The sequence below is a fragment of the Ctenocephalides felis genome, unplaced genomic scaffold (genome assembly GCF_003426905.1).
Source record: "Ctenocephalides felis isolate EL2017-DRISC unplaced genomic scaffold, ASM342690v1 CF-g0.4_SCAFFOLD_01886, whole genome shotgun sequence".
Taxonomy (NCBI): Eukaryota; Metazoa; Arthropoda; class Insecta; order Siphonaptera; family Pulicidae; genus Ctenocephalides; species Ctenocephalides felis.
The window spans coordinates 159364390-159390218 of record NW_020538040.1 but is presented as its reverse complement, the minus strand read 5'-3'; the positions used below and the strand labels follow the sequence as shown (position 1 = coordinate 159390218).

Here is a 25829-nt window from a genome sequence, read left to right as displayed (position 1 = left end):
GACGACCGCTTCGCGTACATGTTAACGTGTGACACTTTACAAACAGTTTGCTTTGAAAAAGTCAAAAATTTTACATAATCGTGATGTGTCGAATTAAATACGCCGACAATAATTTTTAACCGCTATGAGGCGAATATGAAAACAAAGGATGTAATAATCACCCTAAAGTGTGCGGACTATGATGATCACCATGAAACATCGATCATATTATTAATTTAACATTGTCCGGATCTCTGGTTCAATTTCTTCAACTGAGTGTAATCGTGTTGTGTGACAGCCGCCCTAGCGCGCGGCTCTACCGGACTTACAAGCCGATTAGTTTTTTTTTAATCAGAAACACTTTCGTGTACGTGTTACGCGAGATTGACGTGTGTGATATTGGTCGAATTAGTATAATAAATGAACGTGATTACATATTGAATGAATAGTGCAGTGTTAATGCATGTGTTAAACATAATATTATAAATTAACTCTCCTACACTGTGTAGACAGTCGAAGATTGCACCTGAGCCTGTCAAAGGTTAGTCAGTTTATTTATCAAAACATCATTGTCATGTTATTACATTTCGTCATATAGATCATTTTGAATGATATATTATGTGGTGAAACATCAAAGCGGCACGAGTTATATTGTCCTCAAAGGGGATATGGGCGCAACTGATCTTATCACGAATATTTTAAATATTTATGTCATGGGGTAATATGTAAAAAATATGTAAATTCATACATATGACATTCAGAATCGATTTTGTCTGTAGCGATTTGTTTTTTATTCCTTTATATATGATATATATATATATATATATATATATATATATATTAGGGTGGTCCTTAAAATGGTCATTTTCGAATTTCCTTGCTCCCAGGGGCTCAAATGGTTCCAAATTGATAAAAAACAATTCTCTGAAAGTTTTAGCGTTAGTGAATGTTAACGTTTAGATAGAGCGCAATTCAATCAAACTTCATATGGAAAGAGCATGGAACAAATTTTGAAAATTTAAAAAAAATGTTTTAGGTATAAGTTAGCGACAAATGAATGATATTTATTCATTCATTTGTTGGCTAAACTACATCTAAAAAACATTTTTGAAATTTTTGAAAATTTTTCCATGCTATTTCCATACAAAACTTTAAGAGAATGTTTTTTTTTATCTATTTGGAACCATTTGAGCCCCTGGGAGCAAGGAAATTCGAAAATGACCATTTTAAGGACCACCCTAATATATATATATATATATCATTATTTTTTACAAAAATTGTTAATTTTGTTACATGCCTGCTATTTAATGAATTCTTCAATCAATACTAATTGTCAATACAATGAAAATTAGGTACAAAAGAAAAAGACATTTAAAATTTCATAATTATAAGCTTGACTGAATACAAAACACATAATGTCATGTTCAAACATGTAAATAATTGTTAAGAATGGAATGTAAATGACAATAACTATCCCAAATCATTTGTGCCATCCCAATACCATAACCATTAGTGCAAACGCTAACTAGATGTTCATTGAATATAATACATGACGTGAATACATTATTAATGTTTGTTGCGTAGTTTTCTAATTTTATGCATGTCCAAATCAGAAATTTTACATTGTTAATATTGGTGCCATTGTCCACTCAATAAATATACTAAAACTTATGCGCATTCAAAATATCACAATGGCATTTACATGAATGTTTGAATAGCTGAAACGTGCGTTTTATGCATTTTTATGAATTGGATTTGTCCGGTTTAAATTTTTTGTTCAAAACAGTAAATTATTATTGGTAATTCTGTTGTAGTTCTAGAAAAAAAATTAGATATTGAGTATTAACCGCTGTGTGAATTCCTAAAAGTACTTGAAAATGCTATGTTTTTTTTCATTTCTATTGGGATCATGTTGTTATATGCTGTTTTAAATGCTTTTTCCGGCTATACGTAAAAACTAAGCACTTGACATACAACAGTCTCGATACATTTTTTTTAAACGTCATCACCCGTTTTTTTGTTCCAATTATGCTACGACATCGCCCAACATGTGACACAAAATGATTATTTATTGATTCAATTGCACTTGCATATCGCATGTGTATGATTTACTTGCTAAATCTGTTGCAACTGGAGCAATGACATGAAATTGACAAGCGATAACGGTCATTACCAAATGTCTATTTATATAATTTCGGATACGAACCGTATGTTTTGTTAAGTTCATCAGCAATTGTAGTATGTAGTACATTATCAGTCGAGAGAATCGAAGGGGATAAATTAAATGCACTTGTTGTATACAATACTGTACGTGATTACACAACCGCGATATCACTGTGGTATCCCAGAAATGATTCGGCAAGAAATCCCGTCATAATGTAGTGATCTCCTCGAATGCAGGTCACCGATACTCGAATAGAGTGTGTTGTTCCCCTCGTTTTATGTCTGAAAAAATATTGTGATTTCTCTACATGACATGTGTCAGGTGTTCGACAGCAAGAAAATATCTGTTGTCTTAATCTTTAGAACTAATCTGTAATTGCTTTCGAACATTAAATGGTTTTGTAATCTAACAATGTGATTAGCTTCTATTTCTACGAGTGCTACCAAGCACATATAATTTTCATAAAGTTTTACAAGCAAGTTGTTTGTTTTAATTATAGCCGTGTATAATATTGGATAATGATAATTCTTTTAATGTCAGTAATTTTGTAATTCTGAAGCAGATCTCGTGGTCCTCGCTTATATTGTTTTTAGTCGCTGGCATGTTGCTCCAATCATAATAATTTGGATTGGGTATAATCATATACATTATATACTCTGTCTTAATAATAGACCTATAAAATGAATTCTGGCTTCTGGATTTCATATCAAGCCGGACAGGCTTCGTAATAACTTGAGAATGGAATACATTTTATTATCGATTCTGTAAATTTATATCTATTGACTATAGTAATAAAATGTAATGTAATATGGTAAACGTGTACATACTCTAACCGTTTTTTTAAATTTTGTGAATTAATAGATTTTGATACATATGATTGCATTTACTAATTGTCTCATGTAATAATAGCCACATTATTACTTTATTTTTTATAAAAATACATTATATATGCATATAAGATATCTATGACATAACAGTCAAACGCACGAGCTCGTAAGTTCGAACCCCGTCTTCATGGACAATCTGCATCGGGCAGCAGCAATGTCTATTCTTACTTGAAAATATAGATCAGAAATATGTTTCTAATCAAAATTAAGCCATTTCGGGCACTGCGGTGTGAAATGGCAGTGGGAAATTTCTAACACTATTGCTCCCTAATTAGTTGAAGTTTAACTCAGCTTACGGACTTGCTCTAGGGCAGTTATTATTAAACTAAGGATAATTATCGAGTATTAATATATTATATATTAGGATTATTAATATATTAAGATTATCTTATCTTTTAACTGGTGTTCTGACTTTTATGTAGCATGGACTCCTTGAGTTGTGCCATGAACCCTCTATTTACCCTATATCATTTTTTTTATAAAATTTTATAAAAATATACAATATTTCATAGTTTTTAGGTCTATTTATAAATATTGAACATAACTTTTTATTATATATAGTATAATATAAGCAAATAGATATTAACATGGTATGTTGTGATTCTCTACCGTGGACCCCAATTTTCATTTTGTGGATTCCGCAATTTTTTTGCTGACCCCTTGAAAATTGTCATTAACTTCTGGGGATTCATATGAGCCACTTTAGGAATCGCTGTTATACACCATAATAAGGTTATTAAATTTTATGACGGTTTATATTATGTTATTATTTTCTATTACAAATTGAACCGATAAAATTCGGCATCGATTAAATCGCAAGCAGAATACTAATTCGATATTAAAGTCATAATCGATTGTTGTATTATTATGATGAAAATTTGAGTTGATCCGAGACTCGGAATATGTTCTCAGGTCCAGATATTTTTAACAATCAACGTGTATCGGCGGGCGCTCCACAGACTTACTTTATGCGCTTCGCAACAGCCTATCAAATGTTTTCACATTTCATACAACACTCAGAAATATAATTTTAGAATATATGTTTCAAAGTAATATGATTTACGGCCGAGCTTATCATAAATTTTTCCTCTAGCTTGTTTTATAAAAATATGATATTAAAACTAATAGGTTTCGGCAATGTATTTTCGTACACGGCCTCTCCGAGTAGTATTTTTGAAGCATCTGTGTCACAGTAATTCTTTTTGAGGGTTTGCAAAAGCTGACAACGTAATGGACTGTTAGGTGGTATAACTCATGCTTAAAGAGTTGTTTAATTTGAATGCTACATCGGCATAAGTATTCAAATTGAGAACTCTTGAAATCAGTTGAAAGAAATGTGCCTTAGCCAACTGAGCAATGTTTAAAATACAGAAATCGCTTCCGATAGGGATTTGATCTACTAATAATAAAACACCATAAATTTGGCATGATTATTCTTACTTCCTTGGTTAAAATAGATTTTATTCATATCACATATTTTATTTATAAAGTTAATTATATTATTAATTAACAGTATTATTATGTCTATTTAAATACTAGCTAAGAATGCTTCGTTGGATAGAGTTGAACACGATAATAAATAATTTGGGTTTCGGAATGCAATATTATACTATTGCCTCTGTGATTAACGCATTTCAGAATAGTTTGCTCGTGTTGTTTTCTTAGCCAACACAGTCAGAAGAATTCAAAATAGTATCAGAACAGTTAAAGGGTTCGAATCATTTGTATTTTCACAACAATGGCATTTTACAGATTTGCTTGAGGAAATACTAAAAATATCGTATTTTAGAACAATACAATTTTGTTAACGAACAGTAATTAAAAAAAATTATAGAGTAATACTAAAGCACTACAAAGAAGCTTTTCCAAATTATATTTAATCAAGATATAAATTGTTACTAAAATTTTATTTTATTAAAAAAATTAATTGTGCTATTTTTAGGTGAACATGATAAAGAACGTTTGATAAAGAATTGTTTTCTCACTTATTGAACAAATCCATTGCAATAACATTTTTACAAATTATAATTAGTCAAACATATTATTTGGCTCGATTTTGCATGAATTTTTTGTCTGTAATTACTTGACAACTGATTGATGTATGGCTAGTTGCTTTAGTAAATTAGTTCATATTCAAAATAAATTTATTTTGTATTTAACTACTTACATAGGGGGATTATTCGGATTTATTACTACAATTATTAAATAGCATCAGTATTTAAAGAGAATACATATAGTTTATGATACGACTAAATTGATGTATGTATTTATCAAATATAAAATTTCTTAAAAAGTTTAGTACGGCTATTCAAAAATAAAAAAAATTCTAGTGTTATCGACCACTACTTTAATATATCCAAAACTTATCGAATTTCCTTGCTCCCAAGGGCTCAAATTGTTCCAAATCAATAAAAAAACAATTCTCTCAAAGTTTTAGCTTTTAATATTATTTTATAGATAGTGCGCAATTCAATCAAAGTGTTGTATGGAAATAGCATGAAATTTTTTTCAAAAATTTTAAAAATGTTTTTAGATATAATTTAGCAAACAAATGAATGAGTTTTATTCAAAATTTGTCACTAAGTTATACTTAAAAATTATTTTTTTTAATTGCTATTTTCATACGAAGTTTGATTGAATTACGCACTATCTAAAATTGAGCCCTTGAGAGCAGGGAAATTCGAAAATGTCCATATTAAGGACCATCCTAATATATATATATATATATATATATATATATATATATATATATATATATATATATATATATATATATATATGTATAAATTTTCCGAGACTTCATGAACAATAAAATTCCTATAGAAAGATGACTAATAAAAATTTTCAGGTCTTCAACAGACATCTATGCATATTTTTCTTATTCTTGTTATATTCTAAAACGTGCTTCTGCCTACACTAATAATGTTCTATGAATGTTTAAACAAGATTTTTCTATTATTTATCTTAACATTACTTTCTGTTTCATCACACATTTTTGTAAGGTGTATAGGCGGTTCTTGGAATAATGTCATAGGTGTCAAAAAAAAATCATTCGATTCTTACTCTAAATTTTTGTAAAATTAAAATCATGATAGGATCACAAATTATATAGACTATACATATTTGATAAACGTTTTTTTGTAGTCTTAAAATTCGGTTTTTGCACAGTAGCAATAGGAAAGAGAGCTAGGCTATTATGTTTTTGAGATAAGGTTCAAAAGGAGAAAGATGATGTATGTTTGTTCGAAGAAGCTACCATTATTGCTTTCAGTCGGCGTCCTACGTTGACATGATCTGTTGTAAAAAGTAACTAATCTGTAATAAAAATTTCACTAAGAATTGTTGTTATATTTGTTTAAAAAATGTTTTGTTGTATTTCATTCATAAAGCTTTGTTTAAATGTTTATTTTGTGTTGTGTTAATTATTGTTGTTATTAGCAACAATAAAAATCGTTATAAACCATTTTGGTGTTTATACTTATTGTTTTCAATCTATTTTTATGCCTATCGCTACTGACCCCAATCGCTGTCACAACCGTCCCTCGGATGTGGTCGGTTGTGCCACTGGCTCTTTTTTGTATGATTTGGTTTTATTACTAATGCATAGTATTTAAAGACAGTATTTCAGAATTTCCTCGTAATTACCATTTAATTTACTTTTCTCCCAGCTAACTGGCAAATTAAAAAAAATATTGCTGATCAAAAAAAAAGTGGCACAACACAGTCGCACCTTGAGAAATAAAATCGCGCAAAAGGTTCAGTTGTAAGAGTCAGGGTGAGAAGCAGAGTAGAGGTGAAATTTTCAGTATAATGACATTTTTACAAAAATAAATTAGAAAAAAAGAACAAAATTGAATCCAAGTTTTCCGCCACCTAAGGCATTAGACAATTACTAGAATCCTTTCCTGTGTAGAGGAACCGCGCTCGGGATGCCGTCTCACCGTTTGGTCGCACATAGATAATAGAGGCATTTAAGCCGGAGCAGTTGATATAAAAGACGTTTCTTGCACAGGATAAAATAAATGCATGAATAAAATGAGTTTTAGTCGAGTACAGTTTAGTTTTACTCTCGCACGGGCGTATTGGTATTAATAACGTTGACATATGCAAATGAAGGCAGGAAGTCGTCTCTCTATGAGTGTCATTCTCATAACACTGATACACTTGCATTTCGCATTATATATATCGCTTCTGGAACGGATGTGCACATGTGCGAAACTCTGGCAAAAATATTGTCTATTTCGAACGTCTTGTTTGCCGTACATAGAACCGCGCACACACGCGGGCCCATTCGCGCGCTTCTCGGCTGCATTGTTAATAGTCCCATTCATGAGAGCCGCGGATAAATTCAATTATTTTACATTCGTTTTGAATTAAATTAACGACCAAGACAAGCATAGATTAGTCGCAATACAATGTCGGTGATGATTTAATCGTTACGTGATTTCTAATCAACACTAAAAAAAATTCACTCGCACGAGTATAAGTAAAGTGACCATATTTTTTTAAGTCAAAACCGGGACGGTAATAACAAATACTATTTAAGAATGCAAAATACCGTCATTTTTAAATGAGTAATTTTTTAAAAAACTTGAATTATACTGACTAAGAACTTTATTATTCGATTATATGTTATATTTTATTTTATATTTTTGGATCTATATGTTTTTTTGCTTTCAAACCTATTATAAAATTTTATTCATTTTTTTTCATAGAAATTTACAAATAATTAGCACTTATTCCAGGCAGTCAAGAAGTTCATTTTCATAATTTTTGTTAATTTTTGTGAGAAGCTATTTTAACCTGCCCTTCTTATGCAAGCATACTAGTTGTTCATAACATTTTCAGATATTTGATGGATAGTTGTAATTTTATTATCAAGTAAGAGCTAACATTCAATTTAGACCTATACTTTTCGGATACCCGGTACAAAAGATTCAAATCCGGGACAAATATTGCTTTTACAATAACCCGGGACACAAGAAGGAAATCCGGGACTGTCTCGACCAAACCGGGATGTTCACCTTATAATTAGTACAAAACACTATTTATGCACGATTTTGATTTAATGCGATTTAAGAAAAAAAACTTCACTTTTATATGATTGTATATATAGCATAATGAATGAGCTGTATAATTGAAATTTTAAACAAAAATATTTATAGTCCATGTTCTTCGTGTTTCATTATTTCGTACACTGTTTTATAAACATTCTGAGCAATTTATGAAAAAGAATTGTGACAATTGAAGTGATGAATATTTAGTTATACATTTTATTAATAAATATTTTATTTTTTGAACGCATCACAAATGATCTTAATGTATTATATCTGTTCATTTATATATATATATATATATATATATATATATATATATTTAAATTATTTTTTTGTACAAACGCCATTATACTGAAAATTTACTTCCTGATACAAATCTTTCTGTTTTCCACTCTGACAATTGAAGTGGTTTCTCAAAGCATCATAAAAATAGTTTCTCAGAATAACAATTGCAAAAGATCCTAATATATCCTATTTTATAATATAATATTGAAGACTTCATCAAATTAAATCAAATTAATAATTTATTTTGAATGTCCATCTAAAAAGATCCAATTATAGTTTATAAATATTGACTAATAGTCTTAAAAATATTGCCTGTACATTTTTATAGAATGTAAGATTTTAAATAAATATTTTGTAACAAGTTTTTAAATATTTCAATACTTCTATTTATGTTAACATTACTTATGATACATTATTACTTTAAATCAAAATTTTGAAAAAAAAAATCATTCAGATTTTTTTGCTATTTATTCCTTGTTCGTATTACAACACATACAAGTTTTAAGTCAGGAATTACTAAAATGATTTAATTTTAGTAAAAAAAAATATATCAGCAATATAACTAAACAAGCTGAATTAATAAGTTAATTATAAATTAGATGAGACTTAAATAGTAAACGGTAGAACATGACTGCAAATAACTTGAGCAAGAGTTAATTGCATACCGGGTTTTAGCAAGAAAATTCGTCAAAATTAATAGATAATTATGAAAGTATATCTTGAAGTATATTTTTGAATAATTATAGTTAAAGCAATTACGTGAAATTTTAATTTTTTAATAAAATTTATTTCTTACTACTGTTTGAATTATTTCATCAGATAAAATCAAACCTGATCGTTTATCCACTTTTTTACCAATCATGAAAATATTTTGTTTCATTTTCTATATCTTCATTATCTCAAGAGATTTCTAAAACAAAACACGAACACACTTGTCCATTATTGGAGATGGATTGGATTACGTTTCACAAAACGTTGTACGCATTTTATTAATTTTCTAGACTCTTGTTTATCACTAATTATTTATCTTGCAATATATCATATAACTCGTTTTATATGCGTTATTAGATTTCTACAATAGCTCAATAATTTTCTCTTTGTGAAAGTGAAGAACTGCGTTAATCTCGAATAGACGTGAGTTTGAGCCACATACCTTTGCTCACATGCACGCATACATTTTCTCACAATAAGTGTAATGGTAGTAAATGATATAATTTGCTAAATTTTTCTAAGGTAGGGGCACAAAGGACCAATTTGACCCTGAGCAATTATATTGGGAAAACCAAACCAATTATATCACAATAAAACACACATATCAAACAAACAACTCTCTGACTATGTTCGGTAATACTCCCAGCTCATTATATAAAAGTGTTATTTTTTTAAAAATATTTGTCATCTGGTCCTTCTTACCCCATAGGGACGACCAGGGGGCAAACAGGTCCAATGTCTTATTTTTGATGTTGAAGGAATTTTACGAAATAATAGCTACATTATCAACCAATGCAAAATATAAATTTTATGGGTACATTTTTTACAGAGATAACTCTGTATAAAACCTTGATCTGGTCAGAAATATTCATCAGCAGAGTTCGAATAACTTTGTTCGAATATCGAATTTATTTCTTGTGAAATTGCCTTTTTTAACTTAATTTACTGTTTATTTACTATTTTTTATTGTCTACACCTTTGCCAGGGTAAAGGTTTAGTTTATCCTTTTTACTTCACCCAGGTGTAAGCTTTTATAGAGGTTATATAAAAAGATGTTGAATCTAACTTAAAAATAACAATACATCGTACAAAATAATTAAATTACGTTTACTTAAAAATTATATTAAGGTCTCGTGAACTAAACAACAGTGCTCACAGCCAAAAAAAACTAACTACGAAAGAAAATACTTTTGCCATGGATTTTCAAACATTGCCATGTATCTCCAGATAACGACATCGTAATATTCATGTTGATGACTGGTTATACATTTTTCCCCTCTACTTTCAAATATTGTTGTTAAAAAAATTTAACTTTACTTGAGATATCGGCAGTGAAGCAGTATAATGGTATTAAGAAATTAATAAAATATATAAAAAATTAATAAATTATAATTGCCGTAATAAAAATAAAAAACCACATTAATCTTTTGTCTTTTACCATGATCTCATAAAACTGTCAATTAAAAAAATGCATTTCAAGATTATAAGAAATAAAATGTATATGAATCTCAAAAATAATATGAATAATGATTATAAACTGCGGTAATAAAAAAATAGAAAGAATGAGACAATCCATCGCCTTCACAGCTTTCTTACACTCCCAAAGATTCCAGATTAACATTAAGATAAAGCTTGGGTAAGACAAGAGATAAATATGATATAATAGGCTATTTAATTACGATGACATTTTTTAATAATACCAAAATAAACAACTTGAAAGAATGGTCGTGTTGTTAGTGATTAGATAAACGCATACGACGGTCAGACAATGGGCATAATAAAGTATTTTGAATTACGACCTCAGCTGGAATATGTTTTGTAATTTTTCTGGTTTTGTTTTATCTAGCTGTGAAGATATGTAGTAATGATACAATTATGAAGAGTTAACATCTTGAGTTTTTTGTAAACCATGCGTTGATAGTAATGAGGTAACTTGTTAAAAAAATATAAGGAAAAGTTCTAATATACTTTTGCACTGATTGTATGTATATATATATACAATGTATATATATACATACAATCAGTGCGAAAGTATATTAGAATATATATGTATATGTATATGTATATATATGTATATTATACATATATATATATATATATATATATATATATATATATATATATGTACTGGATGACCCGACAGACGTTGTCCTGTACCCACGTCTACAATTCAAAAACTCCAACAATTTTTAATATCCGAACTTATACTTTATAATATCCTATTTAATGTCCTGCCTTTGTGATTCATTTATGGTCTTAACTTAATACACTTTGGAAATTGCAATCTTTTAAACAGTAAAACAAGTTCAGAAAAAAATGTATTTTTATAGTATCCGCGGTAAAAGTATAATATTACCTTGGATTTTTCCACCCAAAATAATTGCTTCAATAATTCAATATTTCAATTGGTTTTCAGTAATTATATTAACTTAATTACATTTTTTTATTAATAACTTATTATACATTATTACTTAAATTTATATTTAAAGTGAATTAATTCGTCAAATCTAGTCATATGTGCACTATACAATCTATGATCAACTAACTAAATATTCCATATCCAATGCTTAAAAAAATGACACAATCAAGTTTCTAAATTTTTTGAATAAGTTAATTTATTTTTGGAATTGTGAAATAATTTAGTAAAGTAAGGCAAAATATGACATGCATACGTTTAAAAAATTTATATGTCAAACTGAAATATAGAACTTCATCTGCCAAACATATACTGTATTTTATATTATTATTTCTGACACATCTCAGCGGCTTTTCGACAATGATCATGTAGACGTTACATTTTTTTTCATTCATAATCATGATTATATTATATTCTAATATTGTCTAGGCTCATAAGTGAATTGAAATTCCTGGCAGATGATAGTTCAAATTTGTCAAAATATCTTCAATGTCAATCAATGATATGTTGTTTTTTGCAATATATGTGATTATGTCTATAATCACAACATTCTAAAAAATTCCTCTAACAAACTTCAGAAAGATTTATCAAAATCCGAATAATAGTCTAGGAATATTATCCTTTCATACATCTGTACAGGAGAATTTTATATATATTTAAGATATATCTGTGGGTTTCCGGTAATGATAATGTAGACATTACATTTTTCTCACTCATAATCATGATTATATTATATTCTAATATTGTCTAGGCTTATAAGTGAATGGAAATTTCTGGCAGATGACAGTTCTCATTTGTCAAAATATTTTCAATGTCAATCAATGATATGTTGTTTTTTGCAATATATGTGATTATGTCTGTAATCTCAACATTCTAAAAAATTCCCTTAACAAACTTCAGAAAGATTTATCAAAATCCGAATAATCGTTTAGGAATATTATCCTTTCATACATCTGTACAGGAGAATTTTATATATAAGATATATTTGTGCGTTTTCGGTATTGATAATGTGGACATTACATTTTTCTCACTTATAATCATTATTATATTATATTCTAATATTGTCTAGGCTCGTAAGTGAATTGAAATTTCTGGCAGATGACAGTTTTTATTTGTAAAAATATTTTCAATGTCAATCAATGATTGTTGTTTTTTGCAATATATGTGATTATGTCTATAATCACAACATTCTAAAAAATTCCCTTAACTGACTTCAGAAAGATTTTTTAAAATCCGAATAATAGTTTAGGAATATTATCCTTACATACATCTGTACAAGAGAATTTTATATATATTTAAGATATATCTGTGGGTTTTCGGTAATGATAATGTAGACATTACATTTTTCTCACTTATAATCATTATTATATTGTATTCTAATGTTGTCTAGGCTCATAAGTGAATTGAAATTTTTGGCAGATGACATTCTCATTTGTCAAAATATTTTCAATGTCAAACAATGATATGTTGTGTTTGCAATTTTTTTCATTTATTTCAGATGTCAGAAAGTTTCATTAAAATTTGAATAATCGTTTAGGAGGATTATTCTTTCATACATCTGTACAGAAGAATTTTATATATAACATATGTCTGTGTATGTGTGTGTGTGTTTGTATTAGTGTGTGTATGTTAAAATCGCACTTAACTGTGATTTTAACATTCGACCATGTTGTATCATGTGTTCCGGTTCGTCTCGCAAAACCGGCAGCGTTCCGGGCACGAGTCAAAGCGCGCTTTTTTGTTCCGATATGTTAATTGTTGAAATCTTTACGCGCTTTTGGGTTACCGGCATTTAAATAACTGTATGGATATAAAAATATATATTTATCGATGCGGATGGCTCATGTGTTATTACAGTATTTCTTTTTTTTATATTGATAACTTGTTTGTTAAAACAAGTATACTTATATCTGGAGAAGCGGTCGTAAATTAACAAAGATGAACTCATAGAATTTTACTATCAAATACATAATATTAATTATGTGATTATACTAAGAAGGTATTGATGAGTAGAATTTGTGGAAAAATAATTTAGTTTTTACTGTTTTAAATAATTTAGTTTTAATGTTAATTAGCATTCTAGATTATCTGTTTTGTACAATTATGATAATATCTTATGTCAGATCTAGAAAATTTTTAGGATACTAGCTTAATAATAATTAAATAGTTTACGAGTGTTCTCTCTAAAGAATGTACCCATGGAATTTATTTTTTACATTAGTTAAATAACGTAGTTAATATTTCGCAAAATTCTTTTAAAATTAAAAATAATACATTGGATCTGTTTGCCAAAAAACACATTTCTGCATTGATGAGTTTTACTGAACATAGTCAGATAGTTGTTTGTTTGATATGTATTACTTTTTGTGATATTATTGGTTCGGTTTTCACAATATAAGTGATCAAATTGAACCTTTGTGCCCCGTCCCACCCTATATATATGTGTATATATATATATATATGTATGTATGTATGTATGTATGTGTGTATGTGCGTCTATGTATGTGTGTATGTATACTATATATCTCAAATACAAGATAATTTTAACGGTTACTTGTCAAATGAAATAGGTTAGTACAAAAAATAGTTACACATAGAAACTCGTATATTCTTCTCGAATTGCCTTGAAAAGTGTGTGCATAATGTATGCATACGTAAAAACAAGTAGTTTATGGATTATATCAACTTTTCGGATGATATTTCGGTGTTGTACAATGTCCATATCTGAAATGAATATATTACCGTCAAAATAAGCACATTAACATACACTTGACGGAGCAGTATTAAAATTTTTAACAATACTGTAAATCTACCAGTGATTGAATTATAATAAATTAAACAGGAATTATAATCAGTAGATAAATCTTGTATTAGGCCATTTAAAACTAATCAAAATATGGAAGAGTATTTTTCCTTTAATGTAGTAATTAATAGATATAGAATGTAGAAGGAATATTTATAGTTTATAGAGTATTCATATAGAGCATATTTATATAAAACTATTCATTTTCACTTCTTCATTTATCATAAACAGAAAAATACACAATACTAGCTAATGCTATATCACACCATTTCGTAAATCTGGTAAAAAAATAAAAATAATTTCATACAAGAATGTTTCTTCAACCTGCATTCTTTTTTGTCATAAAGTTGTCTGTTTTCTATTTGTTACACTAGTACGTGCTCTTGCCATATGAGTCCACTCCAGTTTCTTATTTGTTTTAAATGGCTTCAATATTAAATGTCTGGAGTCATACCTTTATAAGCTATTAGCGGTTTTATATCATTTGCGACTTTGTCGGCTCATTTTATCTTTTTAGTTTTTATCCAGTATTACATTCCAAAACTATCTGAATACTTTTATCAGGTTTTCATAGAATTTGTATCTCTAATAGGCCTAGGTAATATATTATGCACTTACACACACACACACACACACACACACACACACACATATATATATATATATATATATATATATATATATATGTATATACAAGTTTAAGTACATTTTTCAATTATATTTTATCAATAATTTTATTTTTTCTAATCGAAAATAAATTTGAAGTAATTTATAACTAAAAATAATTAAGGTAATAATTGCAGCAGGTGGTAAAATAAATTTAAAGTTATCTGTTAAAAAGAAATTAGCATATTATATAGGCCTATATGATATAGACCTATAAAGTATAAAAAGCGAATACAATTCAAAAGACCTTATTCTAGAATAATATATGTTTAATTTAAGAGCAAAAATATTTTACTAAAAATCTAGTAAACATTTTTATTTAATTAATTAATTTTTAATTAAAAAAATATTCATGTGGAATAAAAAAAAAAGATTTTCACTCAGAACATAGCAATTACAAAAAGTAACCAAAACTACGTCTTCTATTTTTTTTTTTAGTTAATTATGTGTATTTATTTATCTTTTGGCTTGAGGCTTTTAAATAACACTATATTCATACATATTTTACACGTGTGTATATTTCAATTAATCGATTGGTCTATATCTGCATTTGCATTTAGAGCACATATGAACGATGTATGTACATATCCCGTATGAATATGAGTATAATTGCTTCATTTAATGATATTTTTGTGATCACGCCTCCCAATCAGTAATAACAATATGCTTTATTAGCCAGTGTCAATAAGTCATCACACATTCGAAAGAATAGCCACAATGTTCTAAGCCCGGGGCTGGCTGCTCGCATTCCGGTTAATTGATAACTCGATTATATAATATCATATGTAATTAATGGACTGAGAGCCGCACACACGGAAAATTAACGGGTTTATTATTATTGATTCAATCCATTGTATATGGCAGAGGTTGGAAACTTACGCCGACGAGGTAATAAATGGAAAGGAAAAATTAGGTAAATGAATTCTTGTGGGACAAATCAAAAGTTTCGAAAAACTTTGAAATTGTACTTCTATTACTTATAAATAAGATGTTAGAAAATGTGAAGAAAAATGTATGGGGTAGGGCAGACACAAAGGTCCAATTTGACTTTGAGCAATTATATTGTGAAAACCAAACCAATTATATCACAACGAATGACACATCAAAAAAACAACTATTTGACTATTTTCAGCAAAACTGCTATTGTAGAAATGTGTTTGCTGTTTTTTTTTAATTTGTCGCCTGGTCCTTTTTACCGCATAGGCGGGGTAACTTGGAACGGCCAGCGGCCAAACAGGTCCAATGTCTTATTTTAATTTTAAAGGGATTTTACCAAATAATAGCTACATTATTCAAACAATGCAACATGTAAATTCTATGGGTACATTTTTTACAGAAATAACACTGTGTATAACCTTGATCTGGTACTTTGTCAGCAATATTTATCAGCAGAGTTAAAATGAAAAAAACTGTTGAATTTTTCTTATAAAACATCTTACAAAACAATACATCTTATAAAACAATTAAATAACGTGTACTTAAAAATTATATTAAGGTCTTGTAAACTAAACAACAATGCTCACAACCAAAAAAACTAACAATGAAAGAAAATATTTTTGTTTTGGATTTTTAAATATTGCCGTTTATCGCTCGATAGCATCTTTTCCCTCTAATTATAAATATTGTTGTTAAAAAATTAAATCTAATTTTACTTGTTTATGAGATATTGGTGATGGATCTTTTTAAGCCCCGCTCTACTCTATATAATTGGTAATTTTAATGGTAAGCAATTGATGAGGAGAAGATATAAAATAACAATAATGCAAGTAGCTAAAACTTAAAGAAAACTTTTAATAATAAACAGTTGTGTGTAAGGTGCGAAATAGAGTACATATATACATTTTTATTAAATTTATATTATTGTTAAAAAAATTAAACTGGAAATGGTGGCTTTTATATGAATACATGAAACGTCTTGAAATGAGCTTTCCAGTGACTTATAATTAGTTTTTAGGGTTATAGACTTCCAATCAGAAGTTCTAAGTTTTATAACCGCCTTGGACAGCCTGATATCAAGCAGTATCAACATTGGTTTTAACTTAAAAATATAAGTAACAATATGTTTCCAAGTAAAAATAGCTCTTCACTGTCATTTGGCGTATCAAAATAAATCATACATCAATAGTATTAGAAAAATCGCATTATAATAAAATATAATATTGGGTGAAATAAAAAGAAATTCATGATTTTTGCAATAGTTTGTTTTAATTATCTGTATCTCACGTTGTATAGGTCTAATATATCAAACATAGATAGGTAAACATAAATCCGTTCCTACCAAATCCAATAAATAAGAAAATGACAGGTTTTGAAATTTAAAAGAATGGAGTAGATAAATTGAACTCACAATGAATAGAAAATCGTATTGGACACAACTTTGAGATACAAAAACTAACTGGATTGCACTCAAATTCTGGACCTTTTTGACCCTCCTGGTGAAAACGTCAGAACACTTGATATGAAAACACTTGATATTTTAAATTTATATAGAATAAACGGTAAATTATATAAAAGTGAATTAATTAAAAAACTTGGAATCTGTAAAAAAAATAAGGATGCTTACTTGTTGATACTCTATCCTTCTTGCCTCGCAGAACTTTCCTTACTACTCATTTTATATTAGGTATATTTGTCATATATTTACAGAAAGTATTAAATTTTAGGTACATATTGTATTTATTATTTTTTTTATTATTATTCTACTGATTAGTATTTATAATTTTATTTCTTTTTGGTTCCCAGCCTCTGCCATAGTCAGTGCCCTCTTGTATCCGCGTTACATTATACAGAATGAGCAGATAAATACCGTGACATGCCGGATTCCATTAAGTAATGTATGATAACTAATCGTTTAATAACAAATCAAATATGCAAATATCATATTTCATTGTATTACAAATACGTTGTTTATTAATAGCCGTTGAATTTTGTAGTACGTTAAATCGTCAGAATGTGATAATAGAGTAGTAATATTTTTTTTAAATATAATTAGAAATATTTTTAATTAAATTCAAATAATAATTTTAATTGTTGTATCTTTGATTAGCGATTTTGTGATGTACTTTTGTTTTGTGTAAATATTACTGTATGATTTTTTTAGACTTCTCACTTCAAATAATTTTTTGTAATAAAAATTTACTTTTTTCGCGTTATCCCACTTCTAAATATTTTCTTAACCAGTTTCGTTATTAAACCAATGTCCAATTTGACTTTGAGCAATCATATTGCGAAAACCAATTATATCACAACAAATAATACATATTAAACAAACAACTATCTGACTATGTTCAGTAAAACTCCAAAGTAATTCGTCATTGTAGAAATGTGTTCTTTTGCTGTTTTTCAAAAATTGGTCACCTTTTTTCTTCATAGGCGGGGTATAATGGGACTGCCAGTGGTCAAATAGGTCCAATGTCTTATTTTTACTTTTAAAGGGATTTTACGAAATAATAACTACATTATTCAAGCAATGCAATATATATTTCATGGGTATATTTTTACGTAGATAACACTGTAATTAACCTTGATCTGGTATTTGGTGAGAAATATTCGTAAGCAGAGTTGGAATAATTATTAATCTAATTCTTGTTAACATTACTTCTTTTAACTGGATTTACAATTTTATGTACTATTTTTTATTGCTTACGCCTTTGTCAGGGTAAAGATTCAGTTGGTCCTTTTTACCCCAACCACGTGTAAGCTTCTATGTAGGTTATATAAAAAAATATAACTTAAAATTAACGATACATCTTTTAAAACAATTAAATAACGTGTACTTAAAAATTATTTTAAGGTCTCGTAAACTAAACAACAGTGCTCACAACCAAAAAAACTAACAACGAAAGAAAATACTTTTGTTATGGATTTTCAAACATTGCCATTTATCTCCTAATAGCGACGTCGTAAGAATCAAGGTGATAGCTTGTTGTACATCTTTTGCCCTCTACTTTCAAATATTATAAAATTCTTAACTTTATTTGTTTTTGAGATATATGTGATCTCTTTACGCGCGGACTTTTAAGCCCCTCTACCATATTTATTAAATTTGTCTATCTATTTTATTAAATAAATGCTTTCTCTACTATGTTTCCCGATTTTCCCCCATCTCTCCCAGTATCACATCAGAGAGAAAAATGTTTGAACAAAGTTTGTTAAGGTAAAACCCAACGTGACCGCTTCAAAACCTTTTCATAGTCTTTGCATCGAGGCACATGTTTTTATGGTACACACAACACACGCACGTAATCCACACATTTCTAAATAATAGTAAAAACAACTGGGAGAGCAACTGAGATGAGCATTAGCATATTTATAACTTTAGATTCTATCAAGAGTCATTAACTTTACACGACCTGTTGTCGTGGGGAATTAAATATTGTGATAATTTAGTGCTTTACCTACGATTTTTAATACATTACTCGAACATAGTTACTGTTGTAAGTAATGAGTTTTGTCAGTCATTCTGTCCTGAGGTGCACGAATCGTATGGGCTTGGTCAAGTAATAGAACAATTTAAACGCATACATTTACATACCAACGAAAATACCAAATTGTTTTTTTTGGCGCAATTGAATATTGGTTTTTATCATGTTATTTGCATCACAATTGTTTCATTACTTTTTCAATAAAATAGCAAATACTAGAAATACTGCTCTCAACAATTTTTGTCACTAACAATTTTCATTATGATTTCTTTTCTTTCTCATCTCTCGACCTAATTCTCATTCATTTTTAACATTATTGCTCATTTTTTTCAAATTTTTGTAAGGATTGCTCCGTGGATTTTTTGGCGAGCTATGGGGTTTTATTCATAGATTCCTGATGTCGAGCAGTAGTGGCATCGGTTTCTACTTGACAGTATAGATAGAAATATGTTTTTAAGTTGAAAGATTCCTTTTCAGACAATGCTGCATTAATAATTACAAAAATTGCAATAGTAAAGTTCATAGAGATAGGGTATCTATAAAACCGACGTAGTTAAGTCAAATCATTAGAACAGCTTACAGGACTCTGAATTAGGGAATGCAATACCGGTATGCCGAAATACCGGTATACCGCCCGAAAACTTGTTGGTATTAATACCGTTGATACATATTACAATCAATTTTAAATTTCTCGGAACAAATTTATCTTAAAATTACATAATCGCATAAACAGATATATCTTTAAGTGGTTCTATAGTATAAACAAATGTCAAAATATTATGTCAACTCGCTATTAAACTGAATATTTATTGTTTTTCAAAGGGCTTCATATCGTGTTACAATAAATAGAATCGGACTGATAGATAATGATGTTTATTATTTCATCTTATGTAAAAATGTAACGGTTTTTTGAAGTGTGATCTACGCCAAAATATTTTATATCATAAATAGTTACAATAAACAAAAAAAAAATTACCAATGCGTAATCTTTATTTTTTTCTCACTTTATACACGCTACTAAATATTTTTGCTTTTTATTACAATTATATAAAATATTATTTTACGTTAAACGTATCGCAATTTGAAAATAATATAGAACTTTTAGGAGTTTTAAATAAAAATCAGAAATACTCAACAATTGTAGCATGTTATTATTTATATTTTAAAAGTATCGGGTCTTTAATTAGTATAGAAAAATTACTGTTTTAAAGTCTTCAAAATATTGGAAATTATACTTATTAAACACATCGGATACAGATAATACAATTTATTATAATAATGTATTATCCTTCTTACTCATACGTTTGATTTTAGTGAAAAGTACTCAATATACTCGATACTGATGATGAGTTAATTAAATTTGATGTAATTTTGTTAAATTATTAAAAGAATAAACTTATTGTTTAGTTGTATATAGTTGTAGTTTTATATCTAATCTGTTATATTTGTACAAGTAACTATCAATTTTGTTTATATTTGTTTAAGATAATAAAAATACTGGTATTTTATCGGTATCATCGGTTTTAAAAGAAAAAATATTGAAATACCGGCAGTAGCGGCGCTAGGCGTCGGCGGTGTCGGCGGCCGCCGACGGCCTCGCGCCTGGGGGGGCCTCGCAAGAGGCCCCGGAAAAATTTTAATTATTTAAAAATTAGTTAATTTTCATAATGTGCGAGTAAAGAAGGTGATTATGCACTATCATTTTACTCTTTTATCTTTTATGAGCATTATCTAATATCGTCTGTCAACATTATAGATTATTAAATCTAAACAACTTCGCGCAAGCTAATTCTCTGGTTGTTTATATTTGTGTATTTCTTATGTGAGCACACTGTAAATCATCGTTCTTTTTGGAAATACATACGAGTGAGAATCTTAACGTATCGAAAGAGTAATTAAATATCAGTGATTAATAAAAATTGATCTATGAGAAATAACAATGAGATAATAACAAAAAGCTGTTAATTTGAAACTAATCATTGTTTCACACCATCAACAAAAGCAATATATTTTTTTTACATATTCTGTTGGGATGATCAGTTCTTTCAAATGAAATTGATAACCTTTTAAACTTTTTTTGTATCTTCGAAACCGCTGAACCTGCCTTTGACAATTTATCAACACGAATCGAATGTTTTTTAAATCCTTTAAATCGGTTGATCCGCTCTGATGGAGTCGACAAAAAATTAAAGCGTCTTAAAAAAACGACATTTTGACATTTCTGAACCAATTTTAAAAATTAAAAAACTGATCGAAAGTTTTCAGTTGGCGATCGTGCTGAATTGTTTTTCGTCAAGATCGACCGCACAGTTTCTTCGTAATTTATTGTAAAAATCTTTTTTCAAAAAAAACTTGTTAGTCTCATCTAACAAATTTTATGGAACTACGATAAATGATTAATTATAAAAACTCATTAAATTTCAGAATAATGGGACGAGCTTTTAGGCCATGAGTACCTATGTGATGTGCGGATTTGTGCACTCTTATTAGTATGAACATAGATTTTTTAAATCTAATTAATCACTTGCAGACTGCAAAATTTTGTTTAATTAGTTATTAAGTCGGTGATTTCCAACCATTTTTTATTCGTAATGATCGAAAAAACATAAAATTTGCTAATAAAATGGTTGGGCAAAAGGAAACTTTTTTGCGATAATTATTTAATTTTAGTGCTTCTCTAATAGCTGGACAACAAACCATTTTTGCCGAAGAGTTTGTTTATTTTAACTTGTGTAATTTTTGTCTATTTCAATTGGTGTATTTATCTGATTAAAAAGAATTCTCATATACAGTTATAGTAATCGCAAAAACATCTAAAACAAATTTTTTTATATATCTTCAAAGATTTCTGAACATTTTGGCACATTTTCGTCGACGATTTCGCGAACATGGATTAACCAATTTGAAAAATTCAGAAAACATTTGACATGTATTGAAGGTAAGAATACTTTTGTACGTATTGATACGTGCTGATTACTTTTTGGCAAAGGCAGGATAAGCCGTTTTGAAAATACGGGGCAAAAAGTGCCAAACTGATTACACTTTTAGGAAGGCACGCCTAGCGGTTTTGTAAATCCAGTAAAAAAGCACAACAAAAGCCATTTGGCATATGCACATCAAATTATCAGATATTTTATAAAGATTTTAATTAATAGTGAGCTAAGTTAGACTGCAACGCGGCGTTTACGCGCTTCGATATTTCGTCTCTAAGCAGCTAACGCAACGTGATTGCTTTGAAAAAAAGTTCGAAATTTCCAACAAAATATTTCAAATTAAAAAAAGTCAATTTCTTTCACTTTTCAAATTTTTTTAAAGCTTTTCAAAAATTTACATTACGGCACGAAAAGATTCAGCAATTTGCCTTTAGGCACGATGCCATGTACCACTAGTCAAATTGCAACTGGCAAAAAAGGGGGGCCTCGCAAACGAATTTCGCCGACGCCCACGAATGGTCTAGCGCCGCCACTGAATACCGGTATTGATTTTTTTTCCGGTTTTACATTCCTTAGTTCTGATCACTATAAACTACATATTTTCAATGTCGTTTAATGTTCTTCATGAAAAATTAAATAAATAATGCAGCAAATCAAATGTTAGGTTTTTAAATAATAGTTCCCAACGACGTAAAAGGACAGTTTTTATCAATATTCTGCAGTCCTATAAATGTTAATGGTTCTTGTGACTATTTTCCAACTTGGTACTTTTTTATCGATCACATTTTCTGTAAAAAGTCGTGAAAATAATACGCTACCAGTCTTATGTTTTGCTCACATTTATCTCATTCATAATCAATTCATCGTGGACAGGATGTTCTAGACAAGTCGAGTTTGCATTGTAAGTACTCATGTAGTAGGCAATCTAGTATTTTTTGCTTGTTTTAATCCAACACCGCTATGATATGTGTACGCTTGTGTTTTATTTATACACATGTACCTTTATGCGTTATATTCTCATAAGTCAGGTAGTCCGTCAGTCAATGGGCGATTGAAGTGGTTTTGCCGCAAATGCAGGCCATTCAGGCACATAACGTACCATTAGCTACTCGGTGGTAATTACTACCGACATTATCGATTACTGAATGAAGGATCGCATTACAAAGGAACAACTAAAACGACATGCTAAGTAATTAATGCATTGCTTTTCATCGGCACATGGTGGATTTCAGCAGATGACGATATTTTTTATTTTGTTTGAAATCTGTGATAACATATGTATGCATAGCGAACATAATCAGAAACATACTCGTAAAGCGAAAATATGAACATTAGTAAGGGTACAGTAGTGACATTTGTCATGACAGCTAAACTATACAGATTTTTTTTTATTAACTCGTTTTATTTAGCAATCAGAAATACATAAAGATTCCTATGAGCTGAATTGACAATATTTAAGAGCGATGCCTAAGAAGAGCTCCAATGAGATCTTCTCAGTTTAACAATTAATATGATAATATTATATTAGACCTAATCTAAGACTAAGTTTAAAGGCCATTGTCGTTTCAATCTCCTTATGCCATAAGGTTTAGTAATGTCAACTATTGATGGGTTCGAATGTGAGTCCAGTTTACGTTTGTATTTTTCCTTAAATTCTTTGAACGTTAATTGCACTGTTTTCATGTTGAGATCGCTGTGAATGGTTTCATTTGTAACGTACCACGGAGAATTAAGTATTTTACGTAAAATTTTTGACCGAGATCTCTGCATTATAGCTATATTAGATTTGTAAGCACATCCCCAGAGCTCAATTCCGTAGGTCCAGATTGGTTTAATGATTGATTTATATAGCAGCAACTTATTTTCAACAGAGAGCTTAGACTTTTTACGCAGTAGCCAATCAAATTCTAAATATGAACACTGTAAGAATTGATCATCATATTAACTAATTATTAGCAAGTAAAGAAGACTGAGTACGGTTGTGCCAGGGTACGGTAGTGACAGTCATCATAACAGCTAAACTATACGTATTTTGACATAGGGTCTAAAGGGAGATGATGAAGTATGATTGTCCGAACAAGTTTACATTATTACTTTCAGTCAATGTTTTACATAGAATTTGCTAAAAAAATATGTGCACTAAATATGAACACTCTAAAAATTGATCATCATATTAACTAATCATTAGTAAGTAAAGAAGACTGGCAATGAGTACGGTTGTGCCACGGTATGGTAGTGACAGTTGTCATGACAACTCAATTCAACTGATTTTGACATAGGGTCGAAAGAGAGAAAAATGAAGTATGATTGTTCAAACAAGTTTCCATCATTACTTTTAGTCAGTGTCTTTCTTTAACATGATCTGTAGACCGCATTACTTTTAAAAACTCAAAAGTAAAATTTTTTGTTCCAATTCTTTTATTAATAACTGTTAATCGTATACAGATAGATAACTCTATTTCTCATTTTGTTATAGACTAAACATTGAGAATTTGGGTTTTTTTAAGATGAAACTGTTGCCCATTCACAATTATCAAATAATTATTTTTGTAATATTTTAATAGTTCTATAAGCTTGTTATGATGGATTCCTAGCAACCTGGATTCCTAGCAACCTCTATACATGGCACCCCAATGGTTGGTATATCCCATTTTGAAGGTTTTATAGAACAATAAATTAAATATATACTATTGTATAAATATTTTGTACGATCTCACATACCAGACACTTCCGTCTGTTTGAGATGTATAAAAGTTATTATAAAATTCAAATAAAAAACTGTTTTTATTAAAATAATTATAATGTAATGTTTTTTTTTATTGAATGCATCTATTTATATTTCCGATATGAAAACCAATGTCACTACTGCTTGACACCAGGCTGTCCGAGAAGAGTATCGAACCTGGACTTCAGATTGAAAGCCCATAGATTTAACTACTAATCCACGGACTAGCCCAAATAATTAACCCTGACTAATATATTGTTGATGAAATTACTCGTTCGTGAAGCGTGAAACAATTCCCAATGAAGGCATCTCTCATTCGCCGAGAGACAATGCGTAATAGACATGTCCAGCCCAGCCGAGTCGAACAATAGGAGTTTGCGCATTCATCCATTATTCTGATGGCTCGATAGATTTACACACTGTTAATTATTATCGCAATGTCAACTTGTCGGAATGATCGATGACGATCGTATTGATTGATTTAATAGACGTAAATGATATGATTGATACATAGGTAGTCGACTCATAGTAATTACTTAATTGCAATAATAATAATAAATAAATAGTAGTTTCCCCGAAGGCGTGAAGTTACCACAAAATCAAAATTTTGTCCCTGGTTTTTTATTTCCATTACCATTTTATTACGATCACTTTATACTAATAATCAAAGATACAACATTTAAAATCAATAAATTACATCAATTTTATGGAAATATATATGGTGACATAAAAAAATGATGTTTTTCCAGGAATTTTGGTAAGAACATTTTTGATTGACT

General features: G+C 29.1%; 1 protein-coding gene across 1 annotated transcript in view; it reads left to right on the top strand.

The window, feature by feature from the left end:
* The first annotated feature begins 482 nt into the window (after positions 1-482).
* Positions 483-25829, top strand: part of LOC113376137 (G-box-binding factor-like) — a 242375-nt gene continuing 217028 nt past the window's right edge. The window contains exon 1 of the mRNA XM_026616060.1: positions 483-520. The gene's annotated coding sequence lies outside the window, so the exon portion shown is untranslated. The remainder of the gene's footprint in view (positions 521-25829) is intronic.